General features: G+C 40.4%; 1 pseudogene; it reads right to left on the bottom strand.

Annotated features, from left to right (window-relative positions):
- Positions 1-1,336: 1,336 nt before the first annotated feature.
- Positions 1,337-6,054, bottom strand: part of LOC102828292 — a 75,136-nt pseudogene continuing 70,418 nt past the window's right edge.

Genomic DNA, 6,054 nt, shown 5'->3' with positions numbered 1-6,054 from the left:
GAGGTTCAAGCCGGATTCAGAAGAGGCCATGGAATGAGGGATATCATTGCTGATGTCCGATAGTTCTTGGCTGAAAGCAGAGAATATCAGAAAGATGTTTACCTATGCTTTATTGACTATACAAAGACTTTCAATTGTGTGGATCATGACAAGCTATGGACAAAATTGTGAAGTATGAGTATTCTGGAACACTTAATTGTGCTCATGAGGAATCTGTACATGGACCAAGAGGTAGTTGTTCCAACACAACATAGGAACACTAAATGGTTTAAAATTAAGAAAGATGTGCAACAAGGTAGTATTCTTTCACCATACTTATTCAACATTTATGCTGAACGAATCATCCAAGAAGCTGGGTTCTATGAAGGAAAATGTGGCATCAAGATTGGAGGAAGACTCATTAACAACCTGTGATATGCAGATGATACAACCTTGCTCACTGAAAGTGAAGAGGACTCAAAACATTTACTGATGAAGATCAAAGAGCACAGCCTTCAGTATGGATTACATCTCAATGTAAAGAAAACAAAAATCCTCACCACTGGACCAATAAACAACATTCTTATCAATGGAGAAAAGATTGAAGTTGTCAAGGACTTCATTCTTCTTGGATCAACTATCAACACTCACGGAAGTGGCAGTCAAGAGATCAAACGATGTATTGCATTAGGCAAATATGCTGCACAAGACCTTTTTAAACTGTTGAAGAGCAAAGATGTCAGGTTGAGAACTAAGGTGCGCCTGACCCAAGCCATGGTATTTTCAATAACCTCATTTGCATGCAAAAGCTGGACAGTGAATAAGGAAGACCACAGAAGAATTGATGCCTTTGAGTTATGGTGTTGGAGGAGAATATTGAAAGTGCCATGGGCTGCCAAAAGAACCAATAGATCCATTTTGGAAGAAGTGTAGCCAAAGTGCTCCTTAGAGGCCAAGATGACCAAACTTCATCTCTCATATTTTGGACATGTCAGGAGGGACCAGTCGCTGGAGAAGGATATCATGTTTGGTAAAGTGGAGGGTCAGAGGAAAAGAGGAAGACCCCCACTGAGATGGATTGGCCAAGTGGCAGCATCGATGGACTCAAGCATGGCAACAATAGTGAGGTTGGCCCAGGATCCGGCAGTGTTTCATTCGGCTGTGCATAATGTCGCTATGGGTCAGTACTGACTTAATGGCACCTAACAACAACACATACTAGAAAAGAAGAGAAGAAAAATCCTATTAATTTGAGGTTTCTGAAACCCCTAAATCAAGAACAGTATCTTTGTTAAGGGCTAGGCTGGGACCCAGGTAGTATGAGTATGTGCAGGTGGATTCCTGAGGAGTCAGAGCTTCAGTGGACCGTGAGTGCTCTGGCTGCATAACTCACTGAACTGTTCTGCCTGCTAGCTTCCATGTTGACTTGATTGGGCATAATTCAAAAAGGAAAAGTGCATATTCATTCCATTTTTCTTGAACTCTGTGATAGCATTTAACAACACCCCAATGGGCTGTCTTCTACATACTGTATTATGGTATTTCTTCAAGTAATTGCTAAAAGATACAGGGTCTAGTTGTTCTATAATGCTCATGCCCATTTTATCTAGATGTTCAATGGATCTATAAATCTCCCCCTGGGATTCATCATAATAGCAGTAATGGAAACTTTGACCCCAATGGCAGAAATCAGAAGAAACCACAAAGAGATTACTAGGATCCGCTAGATATGTACTGAAGAGTTTTCCAAATTCCTGTTCTTTTGACTCACTTAGAGCTCCAACCAATACAGAAATAATGGTAAACTCATCCTTATGGCTTTCCGTGGCTTTAGTTGTATAAGGCAAATGCATTTCAATACTGTGTTCATCTTCATCTGTGTGCAGAGACATGCGTTCAAACATTCCTGTTTTCCAAAGTTCTCCATAAATTTTTTGTTCAATACGAAGGTCATACAGAGGTGTCCTGTGTATATCCACAATGGAAAGTGCACATCAAGAGAGGGGCAGATGATGAAAAATCCCAAGGATGAAAATTCTCCATTTAATAGACAGATCCACTTGGCTGTAAGCATGGGCAGCAAAAAAACCTACAGTGCATATAATCTGCGTGGGGTGCAATAATGGCTCTAGCAGGTCTTTTTGTAGACTGTACTTGAGAAAGCCAACCTTTTAGCTGTGCATTCAGGTGAGGTCCTGGGGCTGTGTACCAGCTCCCAGTGTGACTGGCTTCTTGGCAGACCACTCGGTTGGACGTCTTGTTATCTGTGCTGCCTATGGTGCACAAAGATGAATGAGAAGGCGGTGGAGGCAGACTCCCTATCCCTTTTAACCAGACCCATCTATACAAGATGAAGACTATTCAGTGGGGACTCTTTCATCTCCCACACACTCTTAAACCAAACTCCCTCTTGAAACCTTGTAAGCCAGTCACTTCGTGCCTTTTTGCCCCCTCATTTTAGATAGCCAATGTCTAAGTTTCTCATCCCTACTTACACTATGTACAGAGGGAATAGCATTGATACTTGATGTGAAGACTCCTTCCCTCTCTGTTGGTATTTAGACTTACTACCTCCATAAGTATAGGTCAGGTTCATCAAATTGTAGCAAGTTACCATTGTTTCCTTTATCAAAAATTTTGTTCTTTTTTTTTAAATCTTACTCTAATAGAATTCTGATTATCAAGCCATCAAGGCTAGGTCAAATGGGTACTTTCTGCAAGTTTGGGTGTTCTTGTGCATCTCCCCTCACTTCCTATCAGCTGGATGCTTCACTCTCAGCTCTAGCCCTCTGTGGCTATGTTCCTGTCAATAGGCTCAGGTGTCTCCAGGTCTCACCACACTTTGGACCAACCAGCCCTTCCCTTGTCTCTCTTATCTCCAGGTCAACGGGAGTCTGTGGAACGTGGTTGAACTCAGCCCATTTCTTCATTGCTGCCTTTTCCCCTCTTCCACTCACCAGTAGACCAGTGTGGTCATCAGCAAGCGTACATGCCTGCTCATGTATTCCCTTTTAATTTCAGTCTTAGAGGGGGGTTTGTCCTGAAGGAACTTGATTGCTTATCTTAATGACTTCCCGGTGAACAGCATGCTTATTCTTGTAGTCATACTGACATTTTTGTTTTATAAACTCCATAATCTTGATTATGGTCTGTGAGTTCTGTGTGGCCATTCCAATGAATGATCAAGCCCAGTTGAGAAGTAGAGAGTGCTTGGGAAGGACAGTTGGTGTCAGAATTAGTAAGAAACGTTGGAGGGTGGAGACATGTTTGATCTCAGCCTCACAGGAATCAGCTTTGGTCTGATACTGATGGTTCTTCTTCTTCTCCCCTGTGTGAAATCAGAGGAGGTCAGACATCACCTCCACATCTTTTTACAGCTCCTCTAGAAGATTTGAAGTCATCAAAATTCCAAAGCCTGTGCTCTTTATAGTTCTCCACCCTGAACTGCCCAAGGCTTCTCATAGGGCCATATGGGAATGGCATCATTAAGTGATGTCACTGACTACTAGTGACTTCACACATGATGTCACATACACTGGTCTGTGGCTAGCAGTTTCTATACAGCATGGTTTGTATTTCTCAGGAAGGCTTCCCAAAGCAAGGCCAGGCAGTATTAATTAAAATCTTTTGTTCATCTCACAGTACCCAGAGGGTTCCAATCACATCCTTCTTTTAACTGGTACTTCCATCCAGAACTTACTGAGTTAATTCCCAGGGTATTGGGCCCTCAACACTACTCAGGGACTCACCCTCAGCAGTATGGAATAATGAAAAGAGAAGAGATATGCATACAGATGGGGTTGCGTTTGAAATCTGTCTCTGTCTCTCTATAGCCAATTGGATCTGATATTTATGAAAAAAAGAGATCTCTTCAAATTAATTAGCTCAAGTCTAGAAGGTTAGTAGTCAAATGCATACGGAGCAACATGGGAATGCCCAGGAAACTCCAGGTTTAGGTACTGAAGCTGGGGAGGATTCTGGATTCAAGATTCCTCAGCAGATGGAGGTCATGGCTCTTCCTTCTCATGCTCTGCCCACCTATATTGGGATTGTCTGTTTCTCTCCCAAACTTTGGTAACTGTTGGAGAACTCTTAGCTTAAAGTTTTTATGACAAGAAATCTCCTTGAACCATTTCTTTTTGTACCAGGCCAAATCAGAGGTGACTGACCATCCTACTGACAGACTGTCCTTGAGAAAGGACCTCTCCCAGGTCCAAACACCTAAGGGAGAAGAAGGTGGGGTGGTAGGATCCATGCCTCACACCACACACAAAAACAAATTCAATATGATTTAAGAACATAAATATGCAAACTAAAACCATAAAGTTCCTAAAAGAAAAAGCAGGGGCAATGCTGTCAGACCTAGCTTTCAACAATGGATTAGCAAAAGTACAAAGAAAAAAAGACTACACAAACAGGACATCACAAAAAAAAGTTTTAAATTTGTTCATCAAAAGCTATTACCAAAAAAATTGCAAAGACAAGCTATTGAATTGAAGAATAACTTTGAAAACCATACTTATATATCTGACAAGAATCTAACAACTAATATAATATATATAACTTTGGTCCTGGTGTGGCACTGTAGGATAAGCACTGGACTTCTAGCTGTAAGGTCAGAGGTTCAAATTCACCATCCATTCCTTGGAAACCCTATAGAGGGTTGCTATGAGTTGCAACCAACTTGACAGCACTTAACAATAACAATAGGAAAGCTAAGATTTTTTAAAGAGCAGAAAATAGCAAATGTTGGTAAGGATGTGGAGAAACTGGAATCCTTACCCATTGTTGTTGTTAGGTGCGGGAGAGTTAGTACTGACCCATAGCAACCTTATGCACTACAGAAGGAAATACTGCCCAGTCCTGCTCCATTTCACAACGGGTGGCTATACTGAAGCCCATTGCTGCTGCCACTGTGTCAATCATCTCGTTGGAGGTCTTTCTCTTTTTCAATGACCCTCAACATTACCAGGGACTGGTTCTTCCTCATAATATATTTGAAGTGTAAGAGATCAAGTCTGGCCACCCTGGCTGCTAAGGAGCATTCTGGCTATTCTTCTTCCAATACAGATTTGTCTGTTCTTTTGACAGTCCGTGGTACTTTAATATTCTCCTCTAACACCACAATTCAAATGTATCAATTCTTCTACAGTTTTCCTTATTCAACAGCATATGTTGAATAAGGAAAACTGTATAAGGAAATTGTTTAGCTTTCACATGCATATGAGGTTACTGAAATAACATGCCTTGGGTCAAGCGCACCTTAGTCCTCAAACTGACATCTTTGCTCTTCAACACTTTAAAGAAGTCTTGTGCAGCAGATTTGCCTAATGCAATATATCCTTTGATTTCTTTTTTATTTTATTTTATTTATTTTCTGAGTGGTAGGCTTTATTTTTCTGAAGTAGTAAAACACAATACAGTAGAAAATCAGCAGGAAGATTGGTACATTTATATCACATTATGCCATCCCTGAGGGAGAGTTTGAAAAGTATAACAATAGTACTGGCTACAAAATATTAATAAATAATTTTATCTTACTATCAAGTAGAATAGGATCAGAAACTACATGAAAAAAGCAGTGAAATGATTCTGGTTGTGGACTTTTAAAAGAAAAACATGCTTCAAATTTGCAGCTGGTTGCTGCACAGGGCATCATCCTTTGATTTCTTGACTCTGCTTCCATTAGTGTTGATGGGTTGATCCAAGTAAAATGAAGTCTTAGGTTTAGGCAACTTGAATCTTTTCTCCATTTATCTTGTTGTCATTTATTTGTCCATTGGTGAAGATTTTTATTTTTTTACTTTGAGTTGCAATCCACACCAAAGACTATGGTCTTTGATATTCATCAATAAGTGTTGTAAGCCCTCTTTGCTTTTGGCAAACAAGGTTGTATCATCTGCATATCGCAGGTTGTTAATGAGTTGTCCTCTAGCCTTATAGCATGTTCCTATTCATATAATATGAATTTGATATTCATCAATAAGTGTTGTAAGCTCTCTTTGCTTTTGGCAAGCAAGGTTGTATCATCTGCATATTGCAGGTTGTTAATGAGTTGGAGCTCTGGTAGCGTAG

The sequence above is a fragment of the Chrysochloris asiatica genome, unplaced genomic scaffold (genome assembly GCF_000296735.1).
Source record: "Chrysochloris asiatica unplaced genomic scaffold, ChrAsi1.0 scaffold00087, whole genome shotgun sequence".
Lineage (NCBI taxonomy): Eukaryota > Metazoa > Chordata > Mammalia > Afrosoricida > Chrysochloridae > Chrysochloris > Chrysochloris asiatica.
Note: the sequence above shows the minus strand (reverse complement) of the source record. Positions and strands in the feature narration are given on the sequence as shown.